This window comes from Protomyctophum bolini, assembly GCF_963924005.1.
Source record: "Protomyctophum bolini genome assembly, chromosome: 3".
Lineage (NCBI taxonomy): Eukaryota > Metazoa > Chordata > Actinopteri > Myctophiformes > Myctophidae > Protomyctophum > Protomyctophum bolini.
Genome location: NC_137864.1, coordinates 6150345 through 6166292, shown reverse-complemented (window position 1 = coordinate 6166292; position 15948 = coordinate 6150345).

Genomic DNA, 15948 nt, shown 5'->3' with positions numbered 1-15948 from the left:
GGTTTTATCCCAATGAGACAAGACATATAGTAGATTATAGTACACATGCCTTCTAAATCAATAGTTCTCACACTTTTCCCCCCAGACTTTTCTTAAATGTTCAATAATAGCAGACGTGTACAAGCTGAGCTTGTATATATTTTGAATAGCCAACGCTAAAACATTAAAATGACAAAGATGTTCTCCCAGTTGTAATGCGATAATAATCATGTGCAGATCTTTCAATGCTATACAATACTTATAGGTATGATAATCACAACACAAGACTGTTGTGTATCATTTCACAATAATGAATGAATCTGACTAAATAGAGGGTGTTGCGCATGCATAAAGTGAATGGCAAATGGAGTTTAATGTTGTTCAACGTCGTTTAATGCAATCAGATTTCTTTCTGATGATGTCACGTGCATATACCCTCTATACAGCTCCCGTTAAAAAAACTAAACAAGCACATAATCCATATAAGGTTCTCAGTTGTTTTTTCTAAACATAATGAGCATTTGTGCCTGTCGTATAGTCACGCGCAGAGCAAGTTCAGTCAGGGAACCTCAGTGCAGTCGCTGCCGGCCGTTAATTGGGCCGCCTCAGCATCACGCTCTCACACTCACTCCATCTTCATACCGGCTAGGCTTGGGCAATATATCGATATTACCGTTTATCGCGATATTTGAAATCAATATCGGTAATATCGTGGAGTATATAAATAATATTGAATACCGATAATACCGTAATATCGTAATTTAATACCGATAATACCCAATATCGTGATTTTACCGTCATGTAAATATGGATTTTCTTTAAAATAAACATCTACATTACTGTATGTGTGTGTCTGTGTGATGAATTTACAAGTAATTCATTTTAAACAACTATAATTTGCTTAAAAACTTAGTGTCCATGCATTGACTGGCACCGACGCTGAATTACGGTGACGAGGCGACAGCAGCTGATAATCGATAATACCGATAATCGCGATATTATTCACGGTACCAATACCGATATCAAAGAATCAATATCGCCCAAGCCTACCGGCTATACTTTAACCAGAGGTTTTGCATTCCTCCTCCTGCTTCCTTCCTTGATGCTGCTGTATCAGCGTGCTGCTGTATACAAACCTGCTGCTCAGCCACCTCCACCCCAGCTACCACCTGTCTCACCCACCTCCACCCCAGCTATACCACCTGTCGTTTTGGATCTACTGTTTAGGTACGGGGGAGTCCCTATATGGCCGGGACTGGTGCGCTTGATCTGAGTACCTAAAAAGCAGATCCAATACATCGCCAAACCATAATAAATGTATTTGCTCATCTTATGTTCAATAAATATATATATATTCCATCCATTCTTGAGTTGTCCTGACTGAGTTTAATTTGAGCTTTATTTCAGATAAGACAGGAAAACCAAGGGCACTAGAAACACATGGCCGACGGTGCACTGACTACATGAGCCACGAGACTCTCCAGCTCTTCTTGTGTGTTTGGCACACTGACCTACAGTGCATGGCTTATGCTAGTCCCATGGTCGCAGCCAAAAGCAGGAATATGTCATAAAGTTCCGCGTGCCCTTTCTCTTTGGTTAGACACTCACACTAGAAGTTGGCATGACCTCACTCTAACTTTGAACATGGCTTTCTACATTCTACTGTGTGTGTGTGTGTGTGTGTGTGTGTGTGTGTGTGTGTGTGTGTGTGTGTGTGTGCGTGCGTGCAGCCGTGCACGCGTTGGTAAACAGAGGTCACCTCCCACCATGAGCATCTGGAGGGATACTTTTAAGCTTGCGCTTTTTGTGCACAGACACACACACGCACGCACGTGCACACACACACACGCGCACGCACACACACACACACACACACACACACACACACACACACACACACACACACACACACAGGGCGAGAGGACATGTGAGGTAGATTTATAGTCACTGTAACGCAGAATGCTGTGTCTATCCCTACGTGAGAGAGAGGCTCCCAAAGAGGAAGTGATGTTTCTGCTCACTATACCAGTCAACCCGCAGATAATCAAGTCACAGTCACTGTTTCTCTCATTTATTTCCTTTCATTATTCGATTGGCTTTTATTGTGTTACTCCGACTACATGTTTTGTCCGTCCAGGTCCTAAATAACGGCGGAGAATGATGTTTGCCTGGTGGTATAGTTTCCTGTCCTTTACTGTCATTGGTGGAAATCTAGGGCTCATCTCTCTTCCAAACTCTGCGCGGCAGTGTGCACAGCGTGCATGTGTGCGTGTGCGTGCGCTCGTGCGTGCGTGCGAGCATGCACATGTAATAGTGTTATATCGTTGTGCTTGTACAGTACAGTGTGTTTATGTGTGTATGTGTGTGAGAATATCTTTCAAAAGTGTCATTGAAAACTTTAATTAACCAGCTGAGCCAGATGCTGTCGGGGACTATAGCCCCCCTGACGTCGCCCAAATCCTCCTTCTCTTCCAGAGTAAACCGTCACCCTGAACTTGAAGCCTAATTTTATAATCTGTTGTCACTTGCTGCTTTCTGAAAAGGACTGATTATGACTTATCACTCATGCGATGGAGTATAAATTAAGCTTAACATGCCTCCCACCGTCCTACTATCTGTAAGCCTTTTAAGCCTTTCAAACTCTGAATTGAAATAGAAATACACAAAGGTGGCATTTCTGCGAAAGCCCCACATTCATTATTGATATACCATCATTGATTTCCCTTCAATCGACCTGTTAGCAGTTTGGTAGCATAACAGTATTGGCTTTGGGTGAGGAGTCAGCCTCTAGTGGTCACAGAGTTCATTTTCCCCGGGGCTTTCTCACAGACTTTAGTTGCATGTGTTTTATGCATAAACACATCTCTAAACAAATGAAACGGTGACCTGACCAAATTAACTTCAGTATGCTGGAAATGAAGAGGTATATACGGATTAACATCCACAGTCTCTCTCTCTCTCTCTCTCTCTCTCTCTCTCTCCCAAATTCTTATCAATAACAGTGAAATGTCGGACAGTTTCAGTTTCAATCGTCCAGTGTCGAAGTGACACTGGACAATAGGCTCAGCCTCGACTATAGAGCATCAATGACACCCTAACCAGGAGCCACCAAATCAGTCATTAGTCATCCACAAGTTTAAAGGACAAAAAGTCCCCCCGTCCCCGTCCCCCCCGCCCGCCCCATCTCCTCCTATTGTTGTACCAGAGCAGTATTCAGCCCATCCTATACTGTTGCACCTGCTTCTCCTTCTTTAACTGGGTCAAACTCACATGGTGCCAGGATCATTGCTCTCCCCACACCCAACCTCGCAGAGCTAAACAATAAGGCCACATTGCAACACTTTGCGACCTTTTACAAGTAAATAGAAGAGGACATCACACACACACACACACACACACCCTCAATCACCACGTTACGTTACGTTACAGTACAGAACAGAACACAGAGGGGCAGAAGGCTCATTAAAACAATACACTGCTGTCATTGTATGTTGTTATTGAGAGCTATTGTCATGTACTGTTGTCTGTGACGTGCACACAAAAACATCACGGTAAAAAAAGAATACATTCCAAAGTCTATTAATGGAGCTGTGTTGTGAGCTTGTATATAGCTATTCTCGAATAGCCGAAACGTAAAAGAGCTGGGTTTAAGTGTTTTAAGTTTAAAAGGAGGACCCCCTGGAAGCCTTTCAACTACCACCACCGTGGGCCCTGGGTCCCACTCCGAGAACCAGTGTTTTTGGAACAACATTATACTGTATAACAAGTTAACAACACACATGTACAGTACGCACGCACGTATACAAATGCACATACAGTATGTAAGAGCCATTATGACCTAATGTTTTGCTGATCGACAGTGTCACTGCAGCTTGGTGAGTGTCTGGGCCAGCCCAGGTATTTAACCAGGCTCCTGATCAGGTAGGCCTACAGGTGTTGTCAGTGGCAGACGGCAGAGGCTCACAGTTTTCTACTGTGTTCAGGAGGGCTGGTCCCCTGTGTTTGTTACAGTTTCTTTCTTATTATTCTATCTGTATGTTGTATAGGAAAATGACTGCGGAAAATAAAGCAAAGTTAAACTCAACGGACATTTTTTGGAGATCAGTTTCTACTGGCACATGTAAGAGCTTCCGCCTGGCCGTCGGCAACCAGTAGTGACATTAACCCATTCTGACCTGAGATCAGATTCATACGAGGTTTCCACTGGGACACACACTGGTCTGATGAACCCATTCTGACCTGAGATCAGATTCTAAAAATGTCAGTCGTTCTTCGAATTTTTAACAAAATAGCAGACCTACAAGCTCGTATCGCGCCACTCGGTGGCTATTTTTCAATAGGTAAAGCATAACATGATGCTAACACCAAAATGGGTGCCCGGTCAGAATGGGTTAAGTATAGGACTTTAGGCACTTTAGGCACATTCCTCATTAATCTATTACCCTTTATTTATCTCTCTCCCTTTCTATATATGTTTCTATTATTACTCCATCATTCTGTCCTCCCTCTCGGAAGTTATGAGGAGCCCAGACATGCATTATTCATTCATGGTTACTTATTCACACGCTGTGTTATGCCATTTTGATTATTATTTTGATTTCTTTATTTGTGTTGCTTGACAACCTATGCTGAGAATGTTATTTAAATAGCATGCAGTTCAGACAGATGCGAGGTGTGATGTTTAACTGGTATCCTATAGTTTATTTAGTTTATTTATTCTATTCAATGGAGCTTTATTGGCATGAGAAAACATACGTTCACATCGCCAAAGCAAGTGTCAAAATATAATAAAAACGGTTGAGAATGGGGAAAGTATACAGTTGGAGGGCGTACAGCATTGTGTAAATAGAGCTATGTCACATTGCGTCGTTATATACATATTGAAACAAATAGCAGCAATATTTTGCAGTCACTTTGGGACAAATAGCAAAACATTTTCTCAGGACTATTTAAATAGTATACAGAAGCCTTAGATTTAAGGTAGCAGCTGTTTTTACACGTGCAGTAGGTAGTCTACTTGGTACTGATAGTAGTCCTTAGGGTGCATGGTTGAATTCCATTGGCTAACCTTTTATTGCAACAGTTCACAACTCTTGCTGCTGTGTTTGCACATTGTAGGTATGGGAGTTTTTTGTTGTTGGTCATAGTTTCAAACTCACTTGGGGTGTGTGTAATGTTCACGTATGCATTTCACTCTATCTACATGAACATTTATCCTGTCGTTTATTAATAGGATTCGTTTACTCTGATTTTGCACTTGCAAATCGCTCTGAATGAGACCAGCTGGATGCTTAAATTGATGCACACCCCCTTTAACTCATTTAACTAGATGCCAAATTCTCTCAGAGTCAATTAATCTATCTAACAAGATCTAACCCCACGAAATGTTACTCAGACCATATTCATATTTATCTAATGGTGACTAGTCTTGAATGAGCGCTCAAAACGAATTAACCTTGGCAGCCATAAAGGTCTGGATCATTAGCAGACATCACAAAAAAAGACACCCTGCCATACCTGTCACCCAAAAAAAACAGCAAATGATAAATCTACAGGACAGCTTGTCATAATGTGGCACAGCAGTTTGGTCACAAATGATGCTGCTGCACATCAAAGTCAATATTTTGTAAACCTTTCCAAGCAGTGCAGCTGTCATTAAAGACTTTGGTTTTTGTCACACATTTGTTAGCGTTCCGTTCACCCGTGCAAGCCACCCACAGAAACACATACCAGAGAGCAGCAGCACATTATGTGAAGGAGACATTTTAACATTGAAACGTGTAGCGTCCATGGCTATGAGGGAACAGTCCTTTTACATCCATTTACCTATAACCCTATAGTGGTCCTTCAGGGGGTTCCAGGGGGTCCCCAGCAAAACAAGTACCGGTACATTTTGCATGAAAATCTGTTTAACCCATATTTTATAATCGTGACACATTGCGAGCGTGTCAATCAGTTGTGAACCATTTGGAATATTCTTGAACATTTTTGAACAACTCAATTCTTCTCTTATACAATGCCGGGCCCAAGGGGCAAGTGGAACAGTTCCCTGCCTATAGGGCGTCAGGTCGGCTATATAGGGACACCAAAATTCACACGAAACCTCAAAAATTGCAAAAAATGTGCACGTGTGGGGGAGGGGGGGGACGGACGGACTTCTACAGAGCCTGCCGTGGGCTCTGAGAGCATTGTAACCCGGCACTGCCTCTATAAAACATATTCATATGCGGGGCTGCGGCCAAATATACATGAAACAGATGACATGTTTGAGAACCATTGATCTAGAGAGATTCTAGCCTATATATGGGCCACAGCCAGGCACTATAAACATCCCTACACACACTAGCTCATTAGAGACAACATACTGTACTAAGTAGATGGGGCAGAGTGTACAAACATGTCTGTCAGTAATAGCTTTCATCAAGCTGCAGGCCAGCCGTTGCCACATGATCAATACCGCTGACTTCTAATTAGTGTCAACATCAATCAGGAAGTTGCACCATTCGGGAACAGACTGCATACAAATAAACATGGACACACACACACACACACACACACACACACACACACACACACACACACACACACCCTCGCCTCCGAACAACACAAACACAAGTGATTAAAAATGCTCACATGTATGACCGTGACCGATGGGGTGCATACTTAGTTTAGACTAGTCATTGGTTAGACATGGGTTAACGTTAGGTTTAGGTTAGCCCCATATGTGCCCTCTCCCTACGCTCATTCTGTAGCTCCGAGATGAGGTCACACACTAGGCCCATCCCACGCGTTTCAGGAACGGCCTTCAACGGCGCAAGCTTCCGCAGTATACATTTCTTATCCTTACCATACCATTAATCCAAAACGTGTATGGACCATGCACCTTTACACTAATTCATACATAGGAGCGGCGCAGAAAATCCCGCCGCTCCTATGTATGAAAGCCTTTACGTCCCGTCTTTTGTCAGTCGCTTCCATGTTTATCAAGGAAGTGTGCGTGTGCGCGTGCATGTCGAGTGAACTGAAGGCAGTTGGAAATTTTCGACCAGGGGAGGCGCCGGGGAGGCGCTAAAGCTTTTCAACTTCCTTGAAGGCCGTTCCTGAAACGCGTGGGATGGGCCTAGTGTGTGACCTCATCTCGGAGCTACAGAATGAGCGTAGGGAGAGGGCACATATGGGGCTAGGTTTAGGTGTGCTGCCCAAACTGTGAGCGGTGCAACTATACTTTTATTGTTGCGACCTACGGTGCATTACCATGTAAACCTGCAAATCCGCAAATATGCCTCCATGTATGGTTGTCAGTCCATCACGCCTCGTCACACGTCACACCACCATATATGGCCGTCAGTCCATCACGCCTCGTGACACGTCACACCACCATATATGGTCGTCTCCATATATGAAGATCACGACACTGTACCTCATCAAACCCTGGATAGCCAATCATGGAGAAGACTGGATCATCACCTAGATCTGCATATATGGAGCCGGCCAGGAACTCTACATCTGACCTCAAACCTCAAACCCTTAGATCTCCATATATGGTGTGTGTGTGTGTGTGTGTGTGTGTGTGTGTGTGTGTGTGTGTGTGTGTGTGTGTGTGTGTGTGTGTGTGTGTGTGTGTGTGTGTGTGTGTGTGTGTGTCTGCCCCCAATGCACCCGCTGACTGCTCAAAATAACTGCAGGGGTCAATAGGTCGTACTCGGATGGACTTAGTGACATATAGACATACAGACCTACACACACACACACACACACACACACACACACACACACACACACACACACACACACACACACACACACACACACACACACACACACACACACACACACACACTAAATGTCTACGAGGTGGCCATAGATAAAGGGATAGATGTTGCAGCTTTGACACTCGGCTTTCCCAGTCATGCTCTAATCAGAGCCATCTGAGCAGCCATCTGCTGGGTGAAGCAGTGCAAGCAATTTCCCCTTCCCCAGGGACCTGAAAATATCCCCTGCTGTTACCTTTCCATACAGTATAGGTGACATACAGACAGCAACATGCATACAGTCAGCAACATGCATTATGTGATATATAAGCAGTACAGGAGTTGCTATCTTGTGAAAAGTCTCTGTTGATGAGACAAGCACCAAATGGCTCATCAGAGTCATTTGTATGACACAGACTGTACGTGTCATAGACACTACTAAATTAACTCTTGTTTTTTTGTGAAATGAGTAGCATAGTTTCACACAGAATGGGATAATTACGTGGCGATAAACCCAATGTGTTTGCTTACAGCTGAGATACAGTACAGTGAAGAGAATACGCTATGACAACCAGAGACACACACACACACACACACACACACACACACACACACACACACACACACACACACACACACACACACACACACACACACACAAGCCAGGCCTCGAGCTGATCAACACCGCTGTGGTCTGAAGCGAGGCAATAAACTCCATCATCTCCATGCAGTGCTTGATTTAATTTATGCTCCTACTTAACAAGGGAACTGATGCTTCTGTGAATACTGTGCACTGCACACACACACACACACACACACACACACACACACACACACACACACACACACACAGTGGCCAGATAGCTAAAGGCACTTCCACTCCCAGCAGCTGGTTGCATAATATATTGTACTGCTCATGGAACCCCTCTGAACGCAGCAGGTACACAATCCAGTCGCTCTATCCGAGCCCAGACCCATTAAGGAAGAAACGTACACGTACAAGTACAAGTACAGAGATTTGAATCCGAGTACATTTTCACAGTTGACTTCTAAGGCCAGGATTCTCTTGATGTGTAATGCGTGATGGCAGCCAACCTGATGATGCCAGATGGCTGCAGGAACATTCTGAGTGCAGTGTCTGTTTGACACTGCACTCCCACATGGTCTACCACCAATACGCCTCTCTTCTTGTGTCCTATAGCTCCTCTCTTCTGTATACTCTCATTCCATTTCTCTTATCATATTTCTGCTTTTGCTTCCCCCGAACCCCCCGAACCCCCCCCCCCCCCATCTCTCAAACATTTGCACCTTTCTCTCGTTCTCCGCTTTCGCCCAGGTCTTTAATTGGACCGTGAAATGACTGCCGAGGCTGGCGGAGCAGAATCCTCCACACTGTTCATCCTGAGGTGCTAATGTGAAAAGAGGGAGGGAGGGAATGCGTGAGGTGTAAGATTAAGAATTCAAGAGAATTTACAGTAAGAATGAGATGAGAAAGGTGAGGATATGGATCAAATAGAAATTATCTACAAAGATATAATAATAAAAAAACGAGAACAAAGTGAAAGTGGAAATGGAAATGGAAGGAACGCACATAATTGACTGGCAGTGAAAAAGCATAAGCATGAAGGAAAGAGGGGGAGATTACAGAGTAGAGATAAGAGGAGGTGACGCTGTTTGATTCCAAGTTCTGAAACACTATACAGCGATGGATCAAAGTATATAGACCAAACTGACAAAGAAGACATGGTGAAAACAGAAAACAGATGAAAAGCAGTGAGAGCAGATGAACTCTGTGATGGCCTGCTGTGGAGATTTACTCGGAAACGCAAATTGCAATTCTTAGAGGACAAATAAAGAAGCATATACATAATTGATTGTTATTCTCCAGCATTGGAAAGCACATCTGGGTCAAACTCAGTTAAAAATACAAAAACACTTTTACCCCTTTTACCACCCAAGTGCCCATTCTCAGAGTGTTGAACTGCAGCTGCAACAAATACTCAATACTGACAGCGAAAGGTGATTGGATGACACTTAAAGGTTGCTACAGCCAATCAGTTCAATCAGTGTCAAGTGTATACGCCACTCGCAGGCTAATTTTGACCTCGCTCTGTGACCTTGACCTTTAGATAATAAACAAACAAACAAATGAATCGATATTGCGGATCATGACCCTGCCTATACACCCAACCCATCATCTGCTTTGATGCAGACAGACAGGGAGTGATTCCATTACGGACTCCCTCTCTTTCCGATGGTTCGATTCCGTACACTTTCTAGTGAGCACTATAGACCTGCTTACTCTGCCTCAATGCTTTAGCTATTGAAAAATAGCAGATCTACAAGCTCATAGCGGCCACCGAGTGGCGCGCTACAAGCTTGTAGGTCTGCTATTTTTTGAAAAATCGAAGAACCACTGACATAGAAACATAGCTTTTTCAGAAAACTGTCATGATGTAGAAGACATGTTTTTGTCAAAATGGGTTAAGTTTTCTTTCATCTTTAGATGTTATGTTGTTTGAATGTTATCAGATGCAATCCTTTTCTTCATCAATTAACACCCCCTGAAAATAAACACAAAAAATATAGCCATTGATTGAGATTAACTGAATTGAATTGAGTCAATTAAACTGTATTGAACCAAACGTGGATTGTTAATCGGTATTGGTTGAATGTTAACGATGTAAGCATTCAGTGCACAAACAGGGATTTGTAGGTCACCATATAGACTGTACAAAAGTTTACAGAATACTCTATGGCCTGGTTCCTTAAACTAATGTACGCACGGGGACTAAATAAAACTGCTGCTCGTAGCTTCCTCTGTGACAAAAGTAGCAACGTGCTTTGCTGAGTCTGTGTCCTGTAACGTGAAATAATAAATGTCTCATTTGGTTTCCAGCTGCTCTAAGGAGAAATATCATTAGTCACTGTAGCTATAATGTACAGTATAAGCATGGGTTAGGTAGTCCTAGTATGTGTACATGTTTCTGTAGCTATAAACATCATACAAGCATTGTTTGAATGACAGATAAGTATTCATTTATGTAATTTGGCACGTCATCTAATATGTAAACCGTGGATTGCCATTTACACTACAGCCTTCCACACATCCTCCTATCAGTTCTTCCTCCCGATTGCCAGCATCTAGGCCAAGTTGTCCATATACACGCGCACACACACACACACACACACACACACACACACACACACACACACACACACACACACACACACACACACACACACACACACACACACACACACATACACACACACACACACACACACGCAACACACAGCCAGAGAGAGAGTCTGAGGAGAATCTTGTGCTGCTTTGGCTCCAGTCTCATTTGTCTTGTCTACCTGCCAAATCCCATTTCACCACCTGGCTTGGCACTGTCAACTTTTTGCACATTCTGGTGTGTGTGTGTGTGTGTGTGTGTGTGTGAGTTTTGTGTGGAGTGAATTATTTTAGTGTGTATTCTGCCTGCTTTCGTATGTGTTTATGTGTCAACCCCTGTAGTGGGTCGGAGCAAGCTCATAAATCCTCCCCAGCAACCCCACGTAAAATAACGAGGCATTTCTCACTTTCATGCATGCGCACGCACGCACGCACGCACGCACGCACGCACGCACGCACGCACGCACGCACGCACGCACGCACACACACACACACACGCACACACACACACACACACACACACACACACTTGCACGCACGCACGCACGCACACTTCTCAGCAGAAGCGCCCTGTTGGTGTCTTGGAATTGTTCTCCTCGCTATGGCAACAGAACTTTCTTTCTACAGACCTTTCAAGTCCAAACAGCACAAATGTAAACACCTCTCCACACAATTATTACCGACACCGCATGAGCCCTAAACAGAATGGCCTTAACTGAAAGAAACACAATTTCAATATTAAATACATGCACCATATCTTTATCTACCACAAGAGATAGGCTCCAACAATGTGACAGTGAGATAAGGAGTGCACTGGGGGAAACAAACAACAGCAGCAGATATTCAGCAGGAGTTATTAGTTTTACTATCTTTACCTACCACAAGAGGAAAACTCCTTTCAAATGTAAAATCAGATAACGTCTGTCTAGGCGAAGGTCTCCAAAAGACTGAACAGAGTGATAATGTTCAGATAATAACAGTTCTTCACCATACTAAGGTTGAATGACTTTCTAATCTACACAGACAGTAGCTGATTAGCATTTAGCGTCCAACAGCTCTGAATACTGTAGCTCTTTAAGGGGATTGCAGTAGTTCCTCCTTATTATCTTCCACACAAAAAAAAGTCCCTCGTGAAACAAGATCAGGTGTGTCTAAAAGTATATCCCCAAGACAGTTCCAAAAGCTTGTTCCTCGGCCTTGCCTGGGTTGTACAGCGCATTAATTATGCATGCAGACCTACAGGTCAGTCTCTCACCAAACTCTGTAACTGGATCTAGTGCAAATGATGCCTAATTTATAGTACACTCCATCGCACAACGGTGTCGCTGGGTGACAAGAACTGATCTTCAAGCTACATAACATTCACTTGTAGATCTGTTCTGTTTGGCAAGCAACGCCGTCGTAATGATAACACGTTAAAGGAAGAGAGCGTCTGCACATCTCTAAGCGTCTCAAAATAGATGCTTGAGGACAGTGCATCAAGTAATATCTTAGATAAGGACATTTTGTGATATTTATACTGTAGGCATTATCTGGTGTCATGGAGGAGGAAATCTTCAGGTTCTGAGCAAATCAGCAGAGAACGATCGACATATCTTCAAATGCAGTGTTGGGCAGTAACAAGTTACTGGTAATACATACTGTAATATTATTACTTTGCCCAGTAAACAGTAAAGTAAGAGAGCTCCAGTATTTCACAATCAGAGACAGCTGAGTACGTAACTACAGTGTTGCATTTCAGTTATTGTGAATATTTCAAGAGCACCTCTCCATTTGGAGGATGAAATTGAATATGGCCTTCGCAAGGATAAGACCTATGGGAGGAGAGTGAATGGCTAAATTACACACTGGATGGAGAAAGTCTACAACATTAAGGTGGAAAAGAAACCCTGCACCCTCAAACGTTTAGTGTTCAAAACAAGATATTGATAAAAGTGGCATCCACAGCAAGATGGCACTTTTTTTTTTTTACAGAATACAACCTCAGCTATGCAAAATATAGAGAATAAAGTATGGTCAGATGTCAACAAAACATCAATTAGCTATGATAATCTATAAGTAGGCCTATCATATTTATTTTTATAGGAAGGTTAGGTTCTGCCTATGGCTTGGTGTTGTACCATGCGTGTTGTTGTGCATGGGTGTATCACCTTTCCCCTAGAGATTGTCCCAAAGAATCTATCAAGGTGTCACATGCACACCTAGGGAACTCTCTGCTCAGCTCATGACATAATGAGCTAATTATCTTACTAGTCTTCAGTGAAAGGGTATAAGACAAACCTTCTTGTTAGCCTAAAGAAATAGTTGAAGGTTGAAAATGTATAATTTTCTTTGCAATGTTGTATTTCCCAAATTAATTCAACAGCCATGTATATTTATTTATTTAATACAATAGTTGATACTGCAAATTGAATTGTTAACAAGGCACTCAGGCAACCTTATACTGTAGCTCCAAGTTCATATTTTGCAGTTGAATGTTGCCCCCAAGTGGACACAAAGAGTTCATTACATCAAGCAGCTGCATTATGGCCACATTGGCCAGTTTATATGCCTAGATGCCCCGATCAAGTCAAATCAGGACATCAGTCAAACAACTACATTTGAACACATAAGCGGGTGTGAGGAAGAGCACAATGCGCTCTTCCTCAGAATGAAGTCTCTATACTGTGCTAAAATTAACATCCTTCAAATGGTCTATATTTTATAAATGGACTTTATTTTATTAGGATGTGCATGGTTTTGGTTGATTCTTGTGCCATTGTTGTGGGTAAGATATCACACACAGTAATCACACTAGTATGTGCCTTTTCTTCATAAAAGGCGGATAGTGCGAACATACTCAGCAGATCATACCAAAATGTAAAAGCACACTCTTTCTCCTCTTCATTTACTGTATAACTACAACAAATGAAGCTGTGCATGACCTGTGTGTTAATTAAAACATATTTCCTCTCATTTAAAGATTGATTGTTTTGCCTTCATTACCTCCTGCATTGATTACTGCATGGGTCAGTCAGTGAGGTCATCCCCATCCTGGTCAAAATGCAGCATCTCAGCTCCTCCTGACTGGCACTATAGAAGATAGATATCTCTTCTTCACTGACTCTTCACCTGTTAAATATAGAATTACATTTTATGTTCCATTTAGTTTTTGTCACCACATTATTTACAACCTAGGCCTACTCCGTTTCCATTCCAAATCCGGGGTTCTTATATCCTCTGACCAATTACTTTTGTCTGTTCCATGGCCTTAATTGGTTCAAATCTATTTGAAATAGTGCTTTTTCCACTGGTCCCCCGATGCTTTGGAATGGTTTACCATACACTTTTCATATAGGCTGTGTAAGTTATAGGAGGAGAGGGTTAATTCAGTGCATCCCATAGTGTAGGGCAGGCCAAATATACTCCCCCTCAATAATATCTCTCACTCTCTCATCCAGCACTGCATGTGCCATGTCTCATATTTTAGTTTATGAGACTTGGGGCCTATTGCAAAGCCCCCCCCCCCCCCCCCCCCCCCTCCGACCAGGCCCTCACACACACACACACACACACACACACACACACACACCAGATAGAGGCCTACCTGAAAAACTGTGACTGACTTGACTGTTTCCTGCATGCTGACATGATTCTATAGCCTACTATAATATTTCCAATTGCAAATAAGGACACAAATTACGTGCAAATTACATGCGCGTTCGGAAATAGAGCACTGTGCAATGAAAACGTAAGTTATGTCTATAACTATGGATCTATGAGACCGAACGATGACCGTCACTCGGTCAGAACAACGAATAGATGCCCTCATCTCCCTCTTTTCGAGATCAATATATCAACAAAGTCATGCCCACATGACCCGCAGGAGGCGGTCTCACCGTATAAATTACGACCAGTGCGGCCGGCTCCGCCTCCAGCCTCGAACGCCTCATAGCGTTCCGAGCGACAGGAGAGAGTGACGGTCATCGTTCGGTCTCATAGATCCATAGTTATAGACATAACTTACGATCTATATCGACCTCACTCTGACCGTCACTCGGTCAGAACAACGGATGACTTATACCAACCGGGTCGCGAGGAACGAGGTACTCAGCCCCATCACCATCTCGCTGGGCAGCTGCAAGCAGCACGGTGGAACCCAGCGATAGCTGGGATTCCACATTCAGTCTGTAAACCTTGCAAATGTGCAAGGCACAGTCCATGAAGCCGCTGCACAAATGTCCTCCCTGGACACTCCTCTTAGTGCAGCCCAAGAAGTGGCCACCCCCATTGTGGAGTGGGCCGCCACATTCTCAGGGACCGGCTGGCCTAGATCAACATAGGACGCCGAGACTGTGTCCACAAGCCCATGCTCGGACTGGACCCAACGTAGAAGGGCCCTCCACAGTTTCTGGGGGCCCAGAGCAGAACGCAATGCCGTAATTTCCAGCACTTGGTTCACCGTCTGCAGCGTAATTACCTCGAGCAGAAAAACCGGGTTAGGCCACAGCGACACCCCTGTGCCCTCGGGTTTCTACCTCATGCAGTCTTGGCTGACTGACAAGGCCTGCAGCTCACCAACGCGTTTGGCAGAGGAAAGGGCCAAAAAAGGTGCCGTCTTACGAGAGAGGGATTTCAGGTCGACTGATCCATCGGCTCCCATCAAGGACCGCTGTACCAGAGGGAGACCCCAGTAGGGGCCCTCAAGGCCCGTCCGGGGCGTAGCCGCTTGACACCAGCCATGAACTGAGTGACAAAATATGCCTACCAACTGGTAGCCCCTCAACCTCCTCATGCCGGAGCGAAATAGCGGCGGAATACACCCTGATGGTGCTGGCTGCTCTACCAGCATCCAAGAGGGACTGGAGAAAACGTAAAACTAGGGATACGTTGCAGGTGACAGGCTTCACCTGCTGGGCAGCACACCAGGCCGAGAAGCACTTCCACTTGTGGTCGTAACCGGCACGGGTGGAAGGCGCCCTGGCATTACGCATTGTGTCAAGGACGGCCTCATCTAGCCCCTGCGGGAGGGGCTCAGAAGAGGCCAGGCCCAGAGCT